General features: G+C 41.8%; 1 long non-coding RNA gene across 1 annotated transcript in view; it reads left to right on the top strand.

The window, feature by feature from the left end:
- LOC148774542 (uncharacterized) overlaps nt 1–24,332 on the top strand; it is a 40,235-nt gene extending 15,903 nt beyond the window's left edge. Inside the window, exons 2-4 of the long non-coding RNA XR_016035705.1 lie at nt 21,694–21,762; nt 22,145–23,037; nt 23,843–24,332. This is a non-coding gene — a long non-coding RNA (uncharacterized LOC148774542). The remainder of the gene's footprint in view (nt 1–21,693; nt 21,763–22,144; nt 23,038–23,842) is intronic.
- Nucleotides 24,333–24,963: the final 631 nt, after the last annotated feature.

Genomic DNA, 24,963 nt, shown 5'->3' with positions numbered 1-24,963 from the left:
AGGAGAGTGAAAAGTTTGGCTTGAAGCTTAACATTCAGAAAATGAAGATCATGGCATCTGGTCCCATCACTTCATGGGAAATAGATGGGGAAACAGTGGAAACAGTGTCAGACTTTATTTTTTGGGCTCCAAAATCACTGCAGATGCTGATTGCAGCCATGAAATTAAAAGATGCTTACTCCTTGGAAGGAAAGTTATGACCAACCTTGATAGCATATTAAAAAGCAGAGACATTACTTTGCCAACCAAGGTCCGTCTAGTCAAGGCTATAGTTTTTCCCGTGGTCATGTATGGATGTGAGAGTTGGACTGTGAAGAAAGCTGAGTGCCGAAGAATTGATGCTTTTGAACTGTGGTGCTGGAGAGGACTCTTGAGAGTCCCTTGGACTGCAAGGAGATCCAACCAGTCCATTCTAAAGGAGATCAATCCTGGGTGTTCATTGGAAGGACTGATGCTGAAGCTGAAACTGCAATACTTTGGCCACCTCATGCGACAAGTTGACGCACTGGAAAACAGTTTGATGCTGGGAGGGATTGGGGGTGGCAGGAGACGGGGACGACCGAGAATGAGATGGCTGGATGGCATCACCGACTCGATGGACATGAGTTTGAGTAAGCTCCGGGAGCTGGTGATGGACAGGGAGGCCTGGCGTGCTGTGGTTCATGGGGTCGCAAAGAGTCGGACACGACTGAGCGACTGAACTGAACTGAACTGATGACACTATGGGGTTACATGGAGTATGAACCAAGAATCTAAATATAGTAGACAATATGTGAAAACAAATTTCATTTCTCAGATGTGAGAATAAGGTTTCTTGTCAGATCTGGAGCTGGTATGCACACATTCTTTAGAATATTGCACGCATCTTTTTGAACTAGAGCTTTGCAACCCACTCCAGTGTTCCTGCCTGGAGAATCCCATGGGTGGGGGAGCCTGGTAGGGTGCAGTCCATGGGGTCGCTAAGAGTCGGACACGACTGAGTGACTTCACTTTCACTTTTCACTTTCATGCATTGGAGAAGGAAATGGCAACCCACTCCAGTGTTCCTGCCTGGAGAATCCCAGGGATGGGTGAGCCAGGTGGGCTGCCGTCTATGGGGTTGCACAGAGTCAGACACGACTGAAGCGACTTAACAGCAGCAGGATGGCTAGAAGTGTGATTGTTGGCTCATGTGCTGTCTATTTTTAGTTTTTTGAGGAACTGCCATACTGTTCTCTAGAGTGACTGCACCAATTTACATTCCCACCAACAGTGTCGGAGGGTTCCCCTTTTTCCACACCCTCCGCAACTCTTGTTATTTGAAGAGTGACAGCCATTCTACCAGTGTGAGGTGGTACCTCATTGAAGTTTTGATTTGCACTTCTCAAATAATTAACAACGAGGAGCATTACAGGATAAATTCTTTACTTTTCAGATGTATAAAATAAATTAACATGTCAACTTGACAATTTTTTCACAGATAAGGATTTATTAGATATTTAATTATTTCCTTTCTTCTTAGTCTAATATAGCGACACGTGTTACCATGTTACTCAAGGCGATAAGCTCAGTTATGCATCTTTAAACAGTTTTAAAGATGTACATTTTGTAATGGTGTTTTAAATTGATATAAACTTCAAATATTTGTATCAATGATATGCGGACTCTTCTTTTTTCTATTAAAAATGGGTACATTTTTAATTGAAGAATAGTTGTTTCATGTTGCTGTGTTAGTTCCAGGAGTATACCAAAGAGATTCAGTTAGATATATTACATGTATATAGTATATAATGTACATTATGTTTATTATATATAAACATATATAATACATAAAAACATACCCACATACATGCTTTCAGGTTATTAGGTGATTCCAAATATTTAATATAGCTCCCTGTGCTATACAGGAGGGACTTATCTATTTTATATATATATATAGTAGTATCTATCTAATTAGACTTCCCTGGTGGCTCAGACGGTAAAGCGTCTGCCTACAATGCGGGAGACCTGGGTCAGATCCCTGGGGGGGGAAGATCCTCTGGAGAAAGAAATGGCAACCCACCCCAGTACTCTTGCCTGGAAAATCCCATGGGAAGAGCCTGGTAGGCTACAGTCCATGGGGTCGCAGAGTCGGACAGGACTGAGCAACTTTACTTCAGTATCTATCTATCTGTTTATATCAAATTCCTAATTAATCCCCCATCTCTTTCCCCTTTGGAAATGTTCTGTTTGTTTTCTCTGAGATTATTTCTGTTTTGTCAAGAAATTCATGTGCATCACAGTTTGGAGTCCACACATAAGTGATGTCCTATGATACTTGTGTTTCTGGGTTTTCACTTAATGTGCTAATCTCTACATCCAATCATGTTGCTGAAATGGCATTATTTCATTTTTATGACTGAGTAATATTCCATTATATATTCTATGATATGTGGATTCTTGATTCAGGCCTTACAGATGTTACACACAGACCTGTTAGCATGAATGTCCTCTCATGGTGAGGGCTAAACCACGATTCCCCAGAAGAAACTTACCTGATGGTCTGGGCTTCCTGGAATAAATCATCTGGCATGGAGCCCTCCTTGATCATCTTAACAGAACATCATACTGCCCCTCCCACCTGCCCAGAGAGACTGCTTCAAACTGGTCACTTCCCAGCTCCTTCAACACAATAATCTCTTCATTTTGTAGTTCCCAAATTCCTAATAATGCAAGACAGGAGCATCTTGGGTTGAGAATAGAAGGCTTTGGGGCGAAGAGCTTCACAAGTGACTTCCTCTCCAATGAGAATTTAACATTGACAAGATGAAGTACAGCATGACTTTTTTTTAATTGCTCATTTAAAAAGAAAACCCTTGGTAATGTGATCTTAGGACCTATTAGACCACGTGATGTTGCTGTCAGTGACAAGAAAGGTTAAAGAAACCTGTGCCAATGAGAGGCATCTTGGAAAAATTTGGTGACAAAATGTGCTTAGTGCCCTCAGCTTGGTAAGGTTTAATGTTAGTTAGATTAGTTGGCTTGACTTGACTAATGAGTTCTTGGAAAGCAAAAATTACAAGAGTAAAGCTACTTTATGTGATTTTTAAAAATTCTCATCAAAATTAGTTTCTTGATGGAATCTTCTATTTTTAAAATTTTTACATTTTTATTTTGCTTATTTTTATTCTTTTTGATTACTTTATTGTTTGTGTAGATAGCCATCAACAATTTTTTAAGTTGAAGTATAGTTTATTTACAATACTATATTAGTTTGGGGTATACAACATTATTGATTCACTATTTTTATGGATTATGCTCCATTGAAAGGCATTACAAATAAAGACTATATTTCCCTGTGCTGTATAATATATCCTTATAGCTTATTGATTTTATACAAAGTAGTTTCTATCTCTTAATCCCCTACACCTATCTTGACCCTCCCACTGCCTATCCCCACTGGTAAACACTAATTCTCTGTATCTGTGAGTCTGTTTCCATTTCATAGATAAGTTCATTGGTGTTATACTTCAGATTTCACATATAAGTGATATCATATGGTATTTCTCTTTGTCTTTCTGACTTATATCACTTATGATAATCTCTAGGATTATATTGCTGAAAATGCCATATTTTAATCTTTATTATGGCTGAGTAGTGTTCAGCATTTATTTCATATATGAAAACCTTGGTATGTATTTCATATATGAAAATATACATATATATTTGCAGAATGCACTCATTTGCAATTGTTCTTTAACTAAAAGAATGAAAATTTTACTGTGACATATAATGATACTAATTCGTACAACCTGGGCTTGGTAAAATGTGAGTTTTGCCAGGACTTCCAGGGCTATAGTTCTAAAACTTCAGTGCTTCAGAATCACCTGGAGGGCTTATTAACTAAAATTATCAGATGGCAGTTCCAGAGCTTCTGACTTAGTAGATTTGCAAATACCAGTCCATGGACCATAATGAAAATCATTGTGCCTTTTAAGTAATGCTTTCAGAGACTTAAGATAATCCTTCTAATCAAGTACACAGTCTTACATCTTTATACATACAAAAGTTTTAATTTGAAACTAGACGATTGCTGAATGACTTCTATTTATAGGGAACTGTAAACTTAAATCAATATGTAGACATCAGAAATAATGAAAATAAAATGTTTTGTCAGAGAACATTGACAGAAGCATCTTAAGTGAAAATAAGAAGGTTATCCTGTTTTTAGATTAGTTGCGTTGACTTCATTGATAAGTTCTTTGTAAAGCATAAATTAAAAGAGTAAAACTACTTAATGTGATTTTAAAAATCTCAAAATCAGTTTTTCTTGATAGAATCTTCTATTTTTAAAACTTTCCAATTTTCACTTGCTATTTTGCTCAGTAGTATTAAATATATATTTCATATATGGAAATAGAGGTATATATTTCATATATGGCAATATAAATACATATGTATTATGAAAATATCAGTATATATCCCTTATATGACAATATAGGTACATAGCTCATACATAAAAAGAGGTATATATGTCATATATAAAATACAGGTATATATTTTTAAATCATAAAATTAAAAACTTTCATAAAGTTAAAAACTTTCAAAGAAGTAAAGCCTTTGATTGTGGAAAATCAATTTCCACAAACTGTGGAAAATTTTTTTTTTTAAGTCTTTATTGAATTTGTTACAATATTGTTTCTGTCTTATGTTTTGGGCCAAGAGGCATGTGGGATCTTAGCTCCCCGACCAAGGATCAAACCTGCATCCCCCTGCACTGGACCACCAGGGAAGTCCCAGCCTCATTACTTTTTAGTAACACATTTAGGTCTCTTGGAGTGAGCAGAACATATGTTCTAAGCACTTTCTAATTATTTGCCAATTAACCAAACTTGTCTTCCAGTAAGGGTCCGGAAGGAAGTCACTGTGGACGTGCATGCAGTGTGTATGTACACACACCTGAGTGTGCGCCCCTGCACTCCAAAGTCCAATCTCAAGCAATGTCTGCACTGTTAGCTGATTGCCCATTTGAGCTCCACCTTTTCTCTCCTCTACCCTTGGAGGTGAGAGTTGACTGTAGTTTGAACCCCAGTCTAGTAGCAGTAGTGTAGTGTAGTCGCTCAGTCGTGTCTGACTCTTTGTGACCCCATGGACTGTAGCCCACCAGGCTCCTCTGTCCAAGGGATTCTCCAGGCAAGAATACTGGAGTGGGTTGCCATTTCCTTCTCCATAAACTGTGGAAAATTCTTTGAAAGAGATGGGAATATCAAAGCACTTTACCTGCCTCCTGAGAAACCTGTATGCAGGTCAAGAAGCAACAGTTAGAATCAGACATGGAACAATGGACTGGTTCCAAATTGAGAAATGAGTACGTCAAGGCTGTGTATTGTCACCCTGCTTATTAAACTTCTATGCAGAGTACATCATGCAAAATGCCAGGAGAAATATCAATAACCTCAGATATGAAGATGACACCACCCTTATGGCAGAAAGCGAAGAGAAATTAAAGAGCCTCTTGATGAAGGTGAAAGAGGAGAGTGAAAAAAATCAGCATTCAAAAAATGAAGATCATGCTATCTGGTTCCATCACTTCATGGAGAACAGATGGGGAAATAAAGGAAACTGGCAGATTTCATTTCCTTGGGCTCCAAAGTCACTGCGGATGGTGACTGCAACCATGAAATTAAAAGTCTCTTGCTCCTTGGAAGAAAAACAATGACAAACCTAGACAGCATATTAAAAAGCAGAGACATTACTTTACCCACAAAGGTCTGTGTAGTTTTTCCAGTAGTCATGTATAGATATGAGAGCTAGACAATAAAAAAGGCTGAGCACTGAAGAACTGATGCCTTCGACCTGTGGTGCTGGAGAAGACTCTTGAGAGTCCCTTGGACTGCAAGGAGATCCAAGCAGTCCATCCTAAAGGAGATCAACCCTGAATACTCATCAGAAGGACTGTTACCGAAGCTCCAATACGTTGGCCACCTGATTCAGAGAGACAACTCATTGGAAAAGACACTGATGCTGAGAAAGACTGAAGGCAGGAGGAGAAGGGAATGACAGAGGGTGAGACGGCTGGATGGCAAACTCCAGGAGATGGTGAAGGACAGAAAGTCTGGCATGCTGCAGTCCATGGGATTGCAAAGGGTCGTACATGGCTGAATGACTGAACAACAGCAAAAACCAAACAGAAAGAGAATCACAAATAGAGAAATAAATGGACACCTGTGGGGATTTGTTTGTGGGAATTGCCAGACTGGGGTAGAGGTTAAGAGATAAAAACACTATGAATAATGTAAGTAAACTAATAGCATATAGTATGCAGCAGAGGAAAATATAGCCACAATTTTGTAATATCCTTAAGTGGAGTGTATTCCATTAAAATACTGAATCTCTATGTTCAGTAAACACAGTAATATTAATCAACTGTACTTCAGTTTGAAAAGAAATAATGAATGGATAGCTACAAACACAGAAAACAATCAAGAAGAAACCAGTAAAATTGAAATGGGAAAGTTTTAAAAATAAAGATCCTGTCTAGAAATTAATCTGGAGATTATTAAAAATGTTCATGGTTCATCCACTAGCAAAAAACAATATGGAGGTTCCTTAAAACTAAAAATAAAATTGTGTTCAGAAACAGCAGTCGCATGCCTGGGACAGTCAGGTAGAAGCGACATTTTCAAAGATGGCAAAGGGTACCCATGCCATCCTGGCCAGACCGGTTTCCACAGCAAGGACACTGCTGCAACCTAAGTGTGGAAGGACACAGAAATGAATAAAGAAAATGGGACACACACACACAATGCTTATTACTCAGCCATAAAGAGCAAAAACAATGGCATCTTCAGGCACAGGGAAGAAGGTAGAGATGATCATAGCGGCTGAAGTAAGAGAGACAGTGAGCAACAAATATAATATGATATCACTTCTAGGTGGAATCTAACAATGGAAACATGTGAGCTCCTTGAGCAAAGATACACAGTCCACAGACTTAGAAAAAAGAACTTATTATTAGCAGAGAAGAAACACATTGGGTCCATAGAAACGAGCCACTTGAACTAACATATGCACACTACTATTTAGAAAATAAATCAATCACAAGGACCCACAAAAGGAATGATACTCCACTCTCTGTAACACCTACGCAGGAAAAGAACTCAAAACACAACAAATATACATTATATATGAGTGAATCAAATTACTATGAATTAAAAAAAACTCACCATGCTGTAATTAACCCATATATCAAGTTCAAATAACTGGATAAACACAAAAAATAAAGAAATATATGCTGACTGTATTCCCCTCATCCCATGGTTACCTTGGCTGGTATCACATCTCTGGAGACTGGGCAGGCTTGAGGGCCCACAGCTTGTTGTGGGACTCAGGATCCTGGGAGGATGTGGCAGGCAATGTGACCCCACGATGCTCCTGGAGTCCCTTTGCCCTCTGCACGAGTCCCCAGCCCTAGACATAGGTAAAATAGATTAAGAGATTTGAATTAACGTGGACAAACATATATGTATCAAACAGATGATTGGAAACGACCTACTGAATAGTAGTTGGAAGTTTACTCAACACTGTAATCACCTAGATGGGAGCAAGAACTTGAAAGAGAAGAGATAAACGCCTAAACACTAACGAATCAAGTTCCTGTACACCTGAAACACATATAAATTCAGAAATCATCTCTTTTCTAAAATAAAATAACATGGAAATTACATGGAAATAAAATGTGTGGGGCTGAATAAAGCTGCCACCTTGAGGCCATTTTCCATACAACAACTTGAAAAGCTATGCTGTTGGGCATTGAGTATTCTCAGAGTTAGAGAGTCTGGAGGTAAAAAACAGCTGATCTCCATAAATGTCCTAGGGGTGGTTATCAGAAAAAATTTAAAATAGGTCTGAGTTCGAAGAAGCTAATCTGGAGAGGTGAGTTGAACTCTCCCTTGAAAACAAAGCACATGAAGAGAGGTCAACATCGCTAAATATTAGGAAAGCAAATTGAAACCCCAGGAAGGTATCACCCCACAGAAGGCAGAATGGCTATCATCAGAAACTTGACAAACAATAACTGCTGATGAAGGTGCAGGGAAAAGGCAATATGGAGAATTCTGTATTTCATGCAGGAGAACCAGAGCTCATGTTTTTGCTGCAGGAAATAGGGGGTTTTCACAAGGACCTGATCCTAAGCACTCCACTCAACTTGCTATTGTACAAAGTCCAAACACACAATAGAGATTCCCCATAGATATGAAATACCTGAATCAAGCAGCTGTATGCTGACAACAATCACAGTGTTGTAACTCGGCTATGCTGCGATGTAGTATTGACAAGACGTTAAAGGAAAGGAGAGCAGGGCCTCCTCTATTATAAATGACCTCCCTGACTTGGGATGCTATCCCATCCCTGGAGGCTGAGCAAGCTTGGGTCCCACTTTGGACTGGGGAGGGGTGGGCACAGCCTGGCACGGTGCCCTTTGTTGAACAGTTTTTAAAGGACTACTATCTGTTATGTTCTGGCTGGGACCAGAGTCCCACATGGCATGAAGGCCTCCAGGAATTTGAAGACAAGATTCAGCTAGCCTCGGCCTCTCCTGGTGCTGGGGTTCCCAGCTCAAGCCTCTTTCCGGAGAGGGCAGCCTTCTAGGCACCTAAGTGCCCTCAGCAGTGTGCTCTGGACCTGGAAGGCATTAGTCTGGACATTAGCTTGTGTGAGGCTTTAGGGCGACGAAGTAGTCAGTCTCAAGCCCTTTCCTGCTTGCTCAGGCACATTCCACTCTATTTCACAGCCCAGGAAGCTAACGGGCCCTAAGGATCTGGTTGCACCAGGAACCAACTTTTGGCACACAAAAGTGCTGTGGCCTTTGTGGACATTTTCTGTCACTACAACTTGATCACCAGTGCACACAGACACCTCAATTCACAAAGGCTGTGGTTCTGTTAATGATAGCTGCCCTCAGGAAATGCCATGGGGCAGGTATTGGAGAAATATATTCCCAAACCAGCCAACTGTCAGGAAGCCAACTGCCAAAGGTTAATTGTCCTCACACCCTTTAAAGAAAACAAAACAAAACAAAACAAAATCAAACTTCCACCACAGGACAAGATACTCAGCATCCCTAATGGCTGCAGGAATGCCAATCAAAACGACAACGGGAAATCAGATCCCACCACTCACAAAGGCCACTGTCAAAATTTGACAAACTATAACTATGGGAGACAGCATGGAAGGAAAAGAATCCCCTAAGCTGTGGGTGGAAATACACAATGACTACAACCAGTATGTGGACAGTCTCTGAATGTTCACAAAAAACTATCAAGAGGGCAAAGGTGGAAAAAGTGATGCTATCAAGAAGGGTGTGTGTGTGATGCTTTAAGAGGAAAACGCAGTGAGACACAAGCCCTTCACTGGTGGCTCAGGCACCTTCCACTCTTTCACAGCCTGAGAAGCCGACTTTCCCGAAGCCTCTGTTTGCCTCAAGAGCCGGAGGTGGGCATCAAAAGTGCTGCCGCCTTGTGGAAATTTCCTGTAACTACAACTGACCACCAGTGCTTACTGGCGCCTCTAATTCACAAGGGCTGGGGGACTGTTCTTGACGGCTGCCCTCAGGAAATGTCCTGTCTTGGGTACTGCAAGATAAATTCCAAACACAAACGACTTTCAGGAAGCCAGTTGCCACAGGTCTATTTCCCCGACACCCTTAAAGGGTAAAAAACCCCAACAAACCCCATACCTCCACCTAGGGCAGGATGCTCAGCATTCCTAATCATTACAGGAGCAATGCCAATCAAACTGACAAAGAGAAATCAAATCCCACCAGTCAGAATGGCCATACTCACGTCTACAAACAAGAAACGAGAGAGTCTGGAGTAAATGGAAACCTCCCACACTGTTGATGGGAACGTACACTGGCAACAACCACAATTAAGGACGATGCTGGCACACCTGAATAAAAGCTATCAAGACACCAAGCCTAGGATCTGACATTACCACACTTGGGCTTATACTATCCTATACGAAATGCAGAAAATTCTACTTTCATGTATGAAATTTGCACCTATCTTTGCATTTATGAAATAGAGAAAAATACTCTTTCACATATGAAATATGCACTTATATTTTTATCTGTGAAATATAGAAAATTCTCTATTCATATATGAAATATGCACATATTTTCATCTGTGAAATACAGAAAATTTTCATATATGAAATATACACTTATATTTTCATCTGTGAAATATAAAAAATTCTATGTATGACATGCACCCATATTTTCATATGAGAAATATGGAACATTCTATGTTCATACATGAAATATGCACCTATAGTGTCATATATGAAATATAAAAAATTCTATTTTCATATGAAATACATACCCATAGCTTCATATATGAAATATAAAAACTTCTATTTTCATATGAAATATGCACCCATAGCTTCATATATGAACTATCAAAAATGTTTTCATATATGAAATATGCATCCATGTTTTCATAAATGTAATATAGAAAATTCTATATTCATCCATGAACTATGTACCCATGTTTTCATATATGAAATACTAAAAATTCCATCTTCACCCATGAAATATGCACCATGTTTTCATACATGACATCATAAAAGTTCTATTTTCATCCTTGAAGTATGCACCCATGATTTATATATGAAGTATAGAGAATTCTGTTTTCATCTTTGAAATACTCACATGTGTTTTTATACATGAAACATGGAAAATTCCATTTTCATCTATGCACCCATGTTTTTATATAAGAAATATAGAAGAGTATATTTTCATTTGTAATACATGCACCCATCTCTTCATATATGAAATATCAAAAATTCTACTTTTCATCCATAAAATATGCACTCATCTTTTGATACATGAAAATTCACACATGTATCACTTTCATATAAGAAATAGAAAATTATATATTTGTACATTAAATATGCACATATATTTTCATATATGAAATATAGAAAATTGTATTTTCATTAATTAAATTTGCACTCATGTGTTCATATAGTATATACAGAAAATTCTATTTTCACATATGAAATATTCACCTGACTTGGGCTTTCATCCCATTCCTGGAGCCTCAGCAGGTTGTTTTCATGGCTGGACTGTGGTGGGGTCAAATCGACCAGGCTGGTTGCTCTTCATTAAGGCCCCTCTGAAATCTGTACTCAGGTTTGATGTGGCACAGACCACAGTCCCTAGGGTACACAATTGATGGTGTCCTGACACTTTGGCCTCAATGACCTTGGAAAAGTATCCTAGCTTCCACATCTCCTGGTGCTGGGGTCCCCAGCTTAAGTCTCTTTTCTGAGAGTGCAGCCTCCTAGGCACTTCATCAGGGTGCTGTGATCCAGGCTGGGATTAGTTGCAGGAAAGGAGTGAAGCTTGAGGGGGAAGAAATATTAAGCCTACGCCCTTGTTCAGGCACAGCTCAGTTCAGCCACTCAGTCGTGTCCGACTCTTTGCGACCCCATGAACTGCAGCACGCCAGGCCTCCCTGTCCATCACCAGCTCCCAGAGTTTACCCAAACTCACATCCATTGAGTCGGTGATACCATCCAACCATCACATCCTCTGTCGTCCCCTTCTCCTCCTGCCCTCAATCTTTCCCAGCATCAGGGTCTTTTCAAATGACTCAGCTCTTTGCATCAGGTGGCCAGAGTATTGGAGTTTCAGCTGCAACATCAGTCCTTCTAATGAACACCCAGGACTGATCTCCTTTATCATGGACTGGTTGGATCTTCTTGTAGTCCGAGGTACTCTCGAGAGTCTTCTCCAACACCACAGTTCAAAAGCATCAATTCTTTGGCACTCAGCTTTCTGTATAGTCCAACTCTCACATCCATACATGACCACTGGAAAAACCACACCCTTGACTAGACGGACCTTTGTTGACAAAGTAATGTCTCTGCTTTTCAATATGCTGTCTAGGTTGGCCATAACTTTCCTTCCAAGGAGTAAGCGTCTTTTAATTTCATGGCTGCAAACAGCATCTGCAGTGATTTTGGAGCCCCCCAAAATAGTCAGCCACTGTATCCACTGTTCCCCCATCTAGTTGCCATGAAGTGATGGGACCGGATGCCATGATCTTAGTTTTCTGAATGTTGAGATTTAAGCCAACTTTTTCACTCTCCTCTTTCACGTTCATCAAGAGGCTCTTTAGTTCTACTTCACTTTCTACCGTAAGGGTGGTGGTATCTGCATATCTGAGGTTATTGATATTTCTCCCGGCAATCTTGATTCCAGCTTGTGCTTCTTCCAGCCCAGCGTTTCTCATGATGTACTCTGCATATAAGTTAAATAAGCAGGGTGACAATATACAGCCTTGACATACTCCTTTTCCCATTTGGAACCAGTCTATTGTTCCATGTTCAGGCACATTCCACTCTAATTCACAGCCTAGGAAGCCCAAACTTACGCTCTGGTTGCCTGAGTTGGGTGTGGGAAAGTGCTGCCCCCTTGTGGACATTTTCTGTAACTGCGACTTGGCCACCCGTGCTTATTGTTCCCTCCAATTCAACAGACCTCAGTTCAGTTCAGTTCAGTCGCTCAGTCCTATCCGACTCTCCGCGACCCCATGAATCACAGCACGCCAGGCCTCCCTGTCCATCACCAACTCCCGGAGTGCACTCAAACTCATGTCCACAGAGTCGGTGATGCCATCCAGCCATCTCATTCTCTGTCGTCCCCTTCTCCTCCCGCCCCCAACCTTTCCCAGCATCAGAGTCTTTTCCAGTGAGTCAACTCGTCGCATGAGGTGGCCAAAGTATTGCAGTTTCAGCTTTAGCATCAGTCCTTCCAATGAACACCCAGGATTGATCTCCTTTAGAATGGACTGGTTGGATCTCCTTGCAGTACAAGGGACTCTCAAGAGCTTGGGGGCTGTTAATGACAGCTGCCTTCAGGAAGGCTTCCCTGGTGGCTCAGATGGTAAAGAATCTGCCTGCGATGCAGGAGACCCGGGTTCAATCCCTGGAGAAGGGAATGGCAACCCACTCCAGTATCCTTGCCTGGGGAATTCTATGGACAGAGGAGCCTGAGAGGCTACATCCATGGGGTCACAAAGCGTCAGACACAACTGAACGACTTCCTCACCACATGCCTTCACGAAAGGTCCTGGGGCGAGTATTGCAGAAAAAATTACAAATCCAACTAACTTTCAAAAAATCAACAATAAGAGGTAAATTTTCTTCACAACCATGAAGGAGAAAAAAAAAAAAGAAAAACTTACTGCCACAGGACAAGATGCTGAGCATCCCTAATTATAACAGGAGGAATGCCAACCAAAATGACAACAAGAAACTCACCAGACTGGCCATCCTCAAAAGTCTACAAACAATAAATGTGAGCTAAGCCTACCATCTGACATTTCCATACATTTGCCTATATCCCAAGAAAACCATCTTTCAAGAAGTCATATGCACCCCAACGTTCACTTCAGCACTAGTTAAAATATCCTGAACACAGACCCAGCAAAATGTTCACCTTCAGATTAAAGCTTAAAAAGAATGATGAAAATGAACTATTACTCAACCATGAAAAACTACTACTGAAATTATGAAATTATGCCACTGGTGGCCACAGGGATATATCTTGGAGGATCAAGCACTAAAGTCAGACAGACAGAGGAAGAGTACAGCAACTGATATCCCTTCTAGGCAAAAAAGAAAAAAGATACAAAGGAATTCAATTACAACGTAAAAAGCCCAAAGGGCCAAAGATGAATTAGGAAGTCACGACTAACATATACACAGAAATGTATATCTGTAATAGATAATCCACAAGGATTATCTCCTTCCCCTTTGTTCCTTCCACAGAAATCCATATCTCTACCATATCCACAGAAATCTGTACATGTAATAGATACTCCACAAGGACACAATATTCAGCACAGAGAACTTACTCCACCTTCTGCAATAACTTTTACAGCAGATGAATCTTAAAAGGAATAAATGTGCTCTACATATATGTCATAATTCAATCAGGTAGCTGGATACTGACAACACACACAACATTGCACACCAACTATACTCTAGCATGCCATAGGCGTGAAATTAAAGAAAAGAATAAAAAAAGAAAAACCTTGCCTAGTTTATTCCTGTTGGCTTTTCTGATTCTGGCTGCTATCCCATCACTGCAGCCTGAGCAGGCTTTGGTCCAAAGGCTGGACTGGGGTGGAATTGAAACCACCAGACAGGGTGCCCTTAATTGAGCCCCCTCTTAAACTTACACCTTCTGGTTTGCTCTGACAGGGACCATAGTCCCTAGTGCACCCAAAGGATGTGACGACCGTCTGGCCTCAAGAACCTGGAAATGCCACCTAGCTTTCAGTTCTCCTGGGGCTGGGGTTCCCAGCTTAAGCCTCCTTCTTGAGAGTGCAGCCTCCTAGCACCTCAGCAGGGTGCTGTGGCCCCAGTTGAGATAAGGAAAGTCTGAGGAAAGGGGTGAAGCTTTAGGGGGAACGAGTTGTGAGACACAGGCCCTTGGGAGTTTGCTCAGGCACATTCCACTCCAGCTTAGGAAGCCAACTCTTTCTTAGGTTCTGGTTGCCCCAAGAACCAGTCGGGAATGAAAACTGCTGCTCCCATGTGGACATTTTCTGTAACTACATCTTGACCACCTGTGCCTACCCACCAGGCTACTCTGAACGTGGGATTCTCCAGGCAAGAATATAGTGGAGTGGGTTGCCATTCCCCTCTCCAGGGGACCTTCCAGACCCAGGGATTGAAGCTGGGCCTCCTGCATTTCAGTTGGATTCTTTACCATCTGAGCCACCAGGGAAGCCTGACCTGTGCTTACTGGCAGCTCCAATTCACAAGACTTCAGGGGCTGTTAATGACAGTTGCCTTCAGGAAAGGTCCTAGGAATATTCCAGAAATAAATTACAAGCACAACCCACTATCAAAACGTTAACTGCAACAGGTATATTTTCCACACAACCATGAAGGAGAAAAAAAAGTAAAAAACCATACATTCGCAGGACAAGATGCTCAGCATCCCGAATTATTACAGGAGGAATGCCAGTCAAAACAACAGCAAGAAATCAAATCCCATCAGTCAGAATGACCACCCTCAGAAGTCCACAAACAATAAATGGGGGAGAGGGCCAGGAGGAGAGGGAACCTCCCTACACCATTGGTTGGAAGGGACATTGGCAATAGTCACTAGAAAGGGACAGACATGCCAAAAAAAGAACACTTTCAAGAGAACTACGCCTGGGACCTGACATTCCCACACCTGGGCCTGGTATCCTGATAAAACCATCATTCAAAATGACACCCCCCCACACACAGTGTTCACTGCAGCACTACTTAAAATAGCTGAGACACACAATCAAAATGTGCACTGACAGATTAAAGCTTAAGGAAGATGCGGTCCATATAGGCACATGGAACTTCACTCGACCTTCTGCAGTAAATTCTATGGAAAAAGAAGCCAAAGAACAGACATCCTCTATGTATATGTCAATACTGAATCAAATGTTTTACACTGACAGTAAACACAAAACTACAGATTGACTATATTCCAACACAGGATTGGCATGAGGAAAAGAAAAAGAAAAAAAGCAATGCCTACTTTATTCCCTGCAACCTCCCTCTCTTGGCTGCTATCCCATCCCTGGAGACTGAGCAGGCTGTGTCTCATGTCTGGACTGGGATGGCATCGACAATGCCAGGTGAAGACAACCAAAATTTTAAAAGAGATGGGTAACCCTGCAATTTTGGCCCCACTACGTACAATAGCTAAGACAGGGAACCAAGTTAATTGTAGAAGAACAGATAAATGGATACAGACAATGGGGTACATATACATAATACAATATTTCTCAATAATAAAGAAGTAGGAAATAATGCCACGTTCAGCCATGGGAGAGAAAGTAGAGATGATCATTCCAAGTGAATTAAGGCAGACAGGGAGAAATGAGTATCCTATGATATTGCTCCTAGGTGGAATCTAAAGATGCATAAAAATGAATTTCTTGCCTGGAGACACTGCCTCATAGACTTAGAAATTTCCAGTCACCAAGCTATAAAGATGTGGGGCATGGAGAAATGAGCAACTTCAGACTAATATATGCACAATGCTGCTTATAAAATAAATGACCAGGACCCACTATATAACACAAGGAACCTACTCCACACTCTGTAATAACCTATATGGGAAAAAACCCAAAATATATACACATTTTTGTATTAATAGAAGTGAAACAAGTTGTGGTAGAAGGAAAAAAAAACACACACAAGATAGTAATTCACCTACATTCTCCACTTCAAATGATGGAAAAAACAGAAAAAACTAAAAAGAAACGCGGACTCTGATCAGAGACACTGATGTAAAGAACTGACTTTTGGACTCAGTGGGAGGAGGAAAGTGTGGGATGATTTGAGAGAGAGAATCGCATTGAAACATGTACATTAGCACATGGAAAACAGCCAGCCAGCACAAATTTGATACATGAAGCAGGGCACCCAAAGCTGGTACTCTGGGACAACTCAGATTCATGTTGATGTATGTAAAAAGCCATCACAATATTGTAAAGTACTTATTCTCCAACGAAAATTAATTAATAAAAATTTTTAAAAATAAAAAAAAGACTTTAAGTAGGAAAGGGTCAAAAATTTTTTTTAAGAAAGGCTAGTGTCACATCCCTGGAGCCTGGTTGGCTTGGTTCCCAAGGCTGGAGTGTCCTGGTGCTGAGACAGCTGGGAGCATGTGGCAGGCCATGTGCCTCCACGATGGACCTGGAGTGCCTGTTGTCCTCCAGATGCAGGCGGGATAATTTAAGGGATTGGAATTAACATACACACATTCAGTTCAGTTCAGTCACTCGGTCGTGTCTGACTCTTTGTGACCCCATGAATCACAGCACGCCAGGCCTCCCTGTCCATCACCAATTCCCGGAGTTTACTTAAACTCATGTCCATCAAGTCGGTGATGCCATCCAGCCATCTCATGCTCTGTCATCCCCTTCTCCTCCCACCCCCAATCCCTCCCAGCATCAGACGCTTTTCCAGTGAGTCAACTCATCGCATGAGGTGGCCAAAGTATTGGAGTTTCAACTTTAGCATCCATCCTTCCAATGAACACCCAGGATTGATCTCCTTTAGAATGGACTGGTTGGATCTCCTTGCGGTACAAGGGACTCTCAAGAGTCTTCTCCAGCACCACAGTTCAAAAGCATCAATTCTTCGGCGATCAGCTTTCTTCACAGTCCAACTCTCACATCCATACATGACCACGGAAAAAACCATAGCCTTGACTAGACGGACCTTGGTTGGCAAAGTAACGTCTCTGTTTTTAATATGCTATCTAGGTTGGTCATAACTTTCCTTCCAAGGAGTAAGCGTCTTTTAATTTCCTGGCTGCAATCAGCATCTGCAGTGATTTTGGAGCCCAAAAAAATAAAGTCTGACGCTGTTTCCACTGTTTTCCCATCTATTTCCCATGAAGTGATGGGACCAGATGCCATGATCTTCGTTTTCTGAATGTTGAGCTTCAAGCCAACCTTTTCACTCTCCTCTTTCACTTTCATCAAGAGGCTTTTGAGTTCCTCTTCACTTTCTGCCATAAGGGTGGTGTTATCTGCATATCTGAGGTTATTGATTTTTCTCCCAGCAATCTTGATTCCAGCTTGGGCTTCTTCCAGCCCAGAGTTCCTCACGATATACTCTGCATACAAGTTAAATAAGCAGGGTGACAATACACAACCTTGACATACTCCTTTTCCTATTTGGAACCAGTCTGTGGTTCCAGGTCCAGTTCTAACTGTTGCTTCTTGACCTGCATACAGGTTTCTCAAGAGGCAAGTCAGGTGGTCTGGTATTCCCATCTCTTTCAGAATTTTCCACAGTTTATTGTGATCCACACAGTCAAAGGCTTTGGCATAGTCAGTGAAGCAGAAATAGATGTTTTTCTGGAACTCTCTTGCTTTTTCCATGATCCAGCGGATGTTGGCAATTTGATTTCTGGTGCCTCTGCCTTTTCTAAAACCTGCTTGAACATCTGGGAGTTCATGGTTCACATATTGCTGAAGCCTGGCTTGGAGAATTTTGAGCATGACTTTACTAGCGTGTGAGATGAGTGCAAATGTGCGGTAGTTTGAGCATTCTTTGGCATTCCCTTTCTTTGGGATTGGAATGAAGACTGACCTTTTCCAGTCCTGTGGCCACTGCTGAGTTTTTCAAATTTGCTGGCATATTGAGTGCAGCACTTTCACAGCATCATCTTTCAGGATTTGAAATAGCTCAATTGGAATTCCATCACCTCCACTAGCTTTGTTCGTAGTGATGTTTTCTAAGGCCCACTTGACTTCACATTCCAAGATGTCTGGCTCCAGGTGAGTGACCACACCATCGTGATTATCTTGGTCGTGAAGATCTTTTTTGTATAGTTCTTCTGTGTATTCTTGCCACCTCTTCTTAATATCTTCTTCTTCTGTTAGGTCCATACCATTTCTGTCCTTTATTGAGCCCATCTTTGCATGAAATGTTCCCTTGATATCTCTAATTTTCTTGAAGAGATCTCTTGTTTTTCCTATTCTGTTGTTTCCCTCTATTTCTTTGCATTGATCGCTGAAGAAGGCTTTCTTATCTCTCCTTGCTATTCTTTGGAACTCTGCATTCAGATGCTTATATCTTTCCTTTTCTCCTTTGTTTTTCACTTCTCTTCTTTTCACAGCTATTTGTAAGGCCTCCTCAGACAGCCATTTTGTTTTTTTGCATTTCTTTTCCATGGGGATGGTCTTGGTCCCTGTCTCTTGTACAATGTCACGAACCTCTGTCCATAGTTCATCAGGCACTCTATCTATCAGATCTAGTCCCTTAAATCTATTTCTTACTTCCACTGTATAATTGTAAGGGATTTGATTTAGGTCATATCTGAATGGTCTAGTGGTTTTCCCTACTTTCTTCAATTTCAGTCTGAATTTGGCAATAAGGAGCTCATGATCTGAGCCACAGTCAGCTCCTGGTCTTGTTTTTGCTAACTGTATAGAGCTTCTCCATCTTTGGTTGCAAAGAATATAATCAATCTGATTTCGGTGTTGACCATCTGGTGATGTCCATGTGTAGAGTCTTCTCTTGTGTTGTTGGAAGAGGGTGTTTGCTATGACCAGTGCGTTCTCTTGGCAAAACTCTATTAGCCTTTGCCCTGCTTCATTCCGTGCTCCAAGGCCAAATTTGCCTGTTACTCCAGGTGTTTCTTGACTTCCTACTTTTGCATTCCAGTCCCTTATAATGAAAAGGACATCTTTTTGGGTGTTAGTTCTAAGAGGTCTTGTAGGTCTTCATACAACCGTTCAACTTTGGCTTCTTCAGCATTACTGGTTGGAGCATAGGCTTGGATTACTATAATATTGAATGGTTTGCCTTGGAAATGAACAGAAATCATATACACATTAATATACATCAAATAGATGATCATCAAGTACCTACAGAATAGCATAGGGAAGTTTATTGAACACACTCTAATCACCTATATGAAAAAAGAACCCAAATGAGAATAGATATATATCACGTATTAATATAACTGAACCAAGTTCCTGTACACCTGAAACAAACACATACAAATCACTAGTACAGCCCAGCATAAACAACAACAAAAAACTCAATTAAAAATGCTCAAAGATCTAGATGCACATTTCTCCAGAGAGGTCATAGAGATGGCCATAAAGCATATAAAAAGATGCTCAGCGTCACGAGTTCTTAGAGAAAAACAAATCAAATGTACAACGAGGTGTCACGTAACACTGATCAGAATGGCCATATCAAAAAACATACAGCAATAAATTCTGCAGAGTGTGTGAAGAGAAGGAAACCCTCCTACCCTTTTGGTAGGAATATAAAATGGTACACCCACTAGGGAATACATTATGGAGGGTCTTAAAAAACTAAATATAGAAGTACCAAGTGATACAACAATTTCATACCTAGGCTTAGATACAGAGAAAACCAAAATTTAAAAACACACTTGCAACCCCAAATCATGGCAGCACTAGGTACAATAGCCAAGACAAGGAAGCAAGTCAAGTATACTAGGACAGATGGAAGGATACAGGAAACGGGGCACATATAGCCAGTGCAGCATTACTCAGACATACATAAGGATGAAACAATGCCGTTTCCAGTCACAGGGAAGAAACCAGAGGTAACCATACTAAGTGAAGTGAGTGAGACAGGGAAAGACAGATATCATAGAATACCCTTTCTGGTGGAATCTGAAAATAGATACAAATGAACTTCATTACAAAAGAGAAACATCACAGACTTAGGAAAGAAAGTTATAGGTGCCAAAATGGAAAGGGGGAGCAGGGAGTAATTAGCTGGTTCAGATCAATATATACACATTAAAACAGGTGCTGTTGTTGTTTAGTCACTCAGTTGTGTCCAACTCTTTGGGACCCCATGGTCTGTAGCCCATCAGGCTACTCTGTCCACGGGATTTCCCAGGCAAGAATACTGGAGTGGGTTACCATTTCCTGCTCCAGGGGATCTTCCTGACACAGGGATTGAACCCGTGTCTCCTGCAAGTCTCTTGCATTGCAGGCGCATATTTTACCACTGAGCCACCTAGGAAGCCATAAAACAGATGCTGAAGGGCTCTTACTAGTCACAAGTCAGACAAGGCTGTAAATGAAATCTGACCTTAAGAAATGTCCTGGGGTAAGTTATGAGAAAAGAATTCCAAACAGGGCCAAGTTTGAAGAAGTCAGTTTCAAGAGGTAAATTGTACTCATAAGGTATAAAATAATAAAAGCACAAGGAAAGATGCTCCACATCAGCAATTATTAAATCAATGCCAATCAAACTACAATGAGGTATCATCTCACACTGGTCACAGTGGCCATCATCTACAAAGAATAAACACTGCAGAGAATGTACAGTAAAGGGAATCCTACAGTCTCGGTGGGGATGTAAATGGTGAAGCCACTGTGGAAAACAGCAAGGAGGTTCTCTGAAAAACTAAACATAGAGGTATCATATGATCCTGCAATCCCTTCCCAGACTTAGATCATTTGAAATGACACATGCACCCCAGTTTTCAAGGTAGCACCATTTACAACAGCCAAGACATGGAATCCACCAAAATGTCCAGTGACAGAAAAATGAAGACTACATGGTACGTCTATACACTGGAATACTACTCAGTCGTAAAACAGAAAAAGTAATGATATTGGCAGCAGCATAGATATACCAAGACATTTCATACTAAGTAAGGTAAGTCAGGGAGAAAGACTACTATCCTAAGATATCACAGACAGGTGGGATCTTTAAATTCACACCAATAAACTAGAGTACAAAACAGAAACAGACTCATAGACTGAGAAAACCAAATTACGATTATCAAAACAAAGTTAGAGGGGAGGGATAAATTACGAGTTTGGTGTGAAAATATACTCACTGATATATAGCAAGTTGATAATGAAAAAGGACCTATGGAATAAGTAGAACAGGCAACTCTACTGAAAAAGATGGCAATATCCTATATGAGGGAAAAACCAGTAAAAGGATAGATATATGTCTATGTATAACTGAAGGAAGTTCATGTACACCTAAAACAAACAAAGCACCGGAAATCAACTCTGCTCCAATAAAAGATAACAAATTAAATTACTTGAGCTCGGTCCAGGGGACACCAGACAGTGGTGACCCCTATGATTAGATTCGGGATATGCTGATATTAATATGACACTACCAAAGGTTTTCACTCGGCAGAACACAGAGCAGCAACCTGCCTGACCTCATGTGGATGCGACAAGGTGAAGAGAAGCAAAAGGACCACAGGTTAGTCAGGGCAGCACCCTCAATTCAGACGCTGGGAATCTCCGAGGGGACAGGACACACTGCAGGCAAAGAGCAGATATGTGGCCTCCATGTACACAGGATCCTGACCCATGTGGATGGGGTGAGACCCACACAGACCCCAGACCCTGCACTTGGGGTAGCATGACCCTTGGTTAGGACACCAGGTCTCTGCTTGGCCCCTAAGGTGAAAACAAGTGGGTTCCTGTAATCTCCTAGGATGGTAGAAAGAAGTGTGGGGTTGGTCTCCTCTCCCGATGCTTTTCCCAGAGAAGTCCTCCTCTCTTCCGTTTGGTTCTGCGTGATATTAACTGTTTTTACAGCTGTCATGATAATGTTGAACATACTACCTTGGTTCTGGCAGGCTTGGTCCTTTCTTGTTCCACTGAGGCATTGAGAAAACATGCCAGACGCAGAGCTGGGAAATGAGGGGCAGGTCTGCTGTCTGCTCAGGATGGACGGTTGACTGGAAGATCACAGCAGCGACCTCACCTGCTGCCCATTGGCTTTTTGCTGGATCCATGTGCCCTGCAATCAATTCACCAGGGTGAACCTGCCTCCCTACTAAACCTGAATGTGCTGAAAAATTGGAATAATTACCAGGTGGCCACCTGAGGGAGCCCCAGGAGCCCCACAGAGGGTGAACCTCGCAGGGGTAAACAGGCAAACGGCACAGGCCTGTGTAAAGTGAACACCATAAAGCATTAATTCTTGCATGCAAGTGAAGCTCTCATGTATTCTTCCCTTTTTCTTAGCTTTGTGTGTGTCTGGTCTCCCCATACACGTGATCCTGACCCATGTAGCTAGCGTGAGACTCACACAGTCCCTAGACGCTCCCACCTGGGGTCACACGTTCCCTCAGTCAGGACAAGGAAACCATGACTGTGGTCAGAGGGCCCCCAATATGTAAACAAGCCAGGTCTCTGGGACCCCCAAGGATCCTAGAAAGAAGTGTAGGGATCATTTCCTCTCCCCACAATTGTCCCTGAGAAGTCAGGCCCCTCCTGATTTCACTGTGGTTCTGTGTGACTTTTTGCTGGTGTGAAAGCTCATGCTAGAGGTGAACACTCTACCTGGGTTCTGGCAGGCTCTGTCTCTCTTGTCCCGCTGAGGTGCTGAGAAAACAGGGGAGCTGGGCTGAGAGACGAGGGGCAGCTCCATTCTCTTCGGAGGAGAGAGTCGACTGGAGGAGACCACAGCTGCCTGTTGCCCACTGACTTTTTGCCCGATCCCTGCGCCCTGGAACCAATTTACCAGGTGAACCTGCCTCCCTACTCAACCTGAATGTGCTGGAAAATTGGAACAATTACCAGGAAGCCCCCTGAGGGGTCTCCAGGAGCCCCAGGGAGGTGAACCTGGCAGGGGACAGACTAGGAGCCCCACCGCAGCACTGACCCCCGGGAGGACCATGGAGCCCACTCAGAGTGGATCACGGTACCCAGAGAAGCCCACCCCAGCCCCAGCCCCAGGCATCTGAGCACTGACGTTCAGACGCAGGCGCGGAGTTTTCCAGGACAGAGGCCAGGCCAGGTCTCCACCCGGGTCTCCACGTCCCAGTGCACAGAGTACAGGTCAGGTCTAAATGTTCTCACTGCAGAAACCACATGGTCTTGTCTAAACATAATCAATGTAGACAGGACTTGAAAATTGAAATGAAAACGTTATCGCATCTGACACTTGTGACCCCATGGACTGTAGCCTGCCAGGCTCTTCTGTCCATTGGTAGTTGGTAACCATTCACTTCTCCAGGTGATCCTCCCAACTCAGGGATCAAACCTGGATCTCCTGCAGGCAGATTCTTTTCCATCTGAGCCACAAGGGAACCCCTAGACAGGAATTGGAGAGGTCTCAGTCTACCATGTAGACAGAACTTGGTCAGGTTTAAACTAGCTGAAAGCTGCTCTCCTAGCAGGCCCAGGCCACACACATGCAGGGTCTCTGATCGTTGGACTGAGGGCTCACCTTCATGTGGGGAACTAGGATGCACATTTCTTAAAGAAATCATCATTGGGCTCCACACTTCAGCCACATCAGGAACTTTTGTCATTAAATGTTTCAACAGGCAAAACAAAACTGTTACCAATTTCTATGCTGTGATGGTCCAGATCCTGGGGAGAGCCAAGATATTCTTAGAGTGCAGCCCAGTGTCCTGTAAAGACAGACAGGAAGTTGCCTGATTCCAGCATCCCAGGCTTCCAGCAGGAGGTGGCAACACTAGAAGCTTTCTGGAAAAGATTATTTATTAGGGTAAAAATATACTCTTGAAAAAACAATACTAGTTATTATTTTCAAACCTAAAATATTCTTAAAAGTTTGGCACCCTGATCTTTGCAGTTCACATTGGTTCCTTTGTGTTCAGATTTTCTGAGTAGAAGGAAGCCATCGTTTCAAATTAGTTTCTTCTGTTACTGGTTATTATATGAATGAAGATCATACTTGAAAACAAATACAAGAAAATTCCTGCAAGAAATGAGTGACTCAAAGAGCCCACAAGCTGCATGTACTTTGTCTTCTAATAGATTTCCTTTCTCTCCCTAAAGAAACCTGATAAAACTGGCCCCTTCATTTTTTGCTATTCTGTTCAAACTGAGCTAAAACAAAATTGATAATCATATCAACAAGTAAGTTTCTGAGTTTTGAGATGTCATACCAGGGTAACAGGGTCTGGAGAAAATGGAACATTCCTATGCTGCTGGTAGGCAAACCATATCCTTAAAATAAAGCTTTGTTTCTAATTGTATTTAATTACCACAGTATGTGGTTACATGGAGTATGAACCAAGAGTCTAAATATAGCAGACAATGTGTGAAGCAAATTTGATATCCCGTATGTGAGAGTAAAAGCTACTTGTTTTTCCAGCAGTCATATATGGATGTGAGAGTTGCACCAAAAAGAAGGTTGAGCAGTGAAGAACTGACGCTTTTGAAATGTGGTGCTAGAGAAGACTCTTGAGAGTCCTTTGGACTGCAAGGAGATCAAACCAGTCAATATTAAAGGAAATCAATCCTGCATATTCATTGGAAGGGCTGATGCTGAAAATAAGCTCCAATATTTTGACCACCTGATGCGAAGAGCCAACTCAGTGGAAAAGACCATGATGCTGGGAAAAATTGAGGGCAAGAGGAGAACGGGACAACAGAGGATTAGATGGTTGGATGGCATCACCAACTCAAAGGACATGAG

The sequence above is a fragment of the Moschus berezovskii genome, chromosome 21 (genome assembly GCF_049115385.1).
Source record: "Moschus berezovskii isolate FMDL1 chromosome 21, NW_MosBer_1.0, whole genome shotgun sequence".
NCBI lineage: Eukaryota > Metazoa > Chordata > Mammalia > Artiodactyla > Moschidae > Moschus > Moschus berezovskii.
Note: the sequence above shows the minus strand (reverse complement) of the source record. Positions and strands in the feature narration are given on the sequence as shown.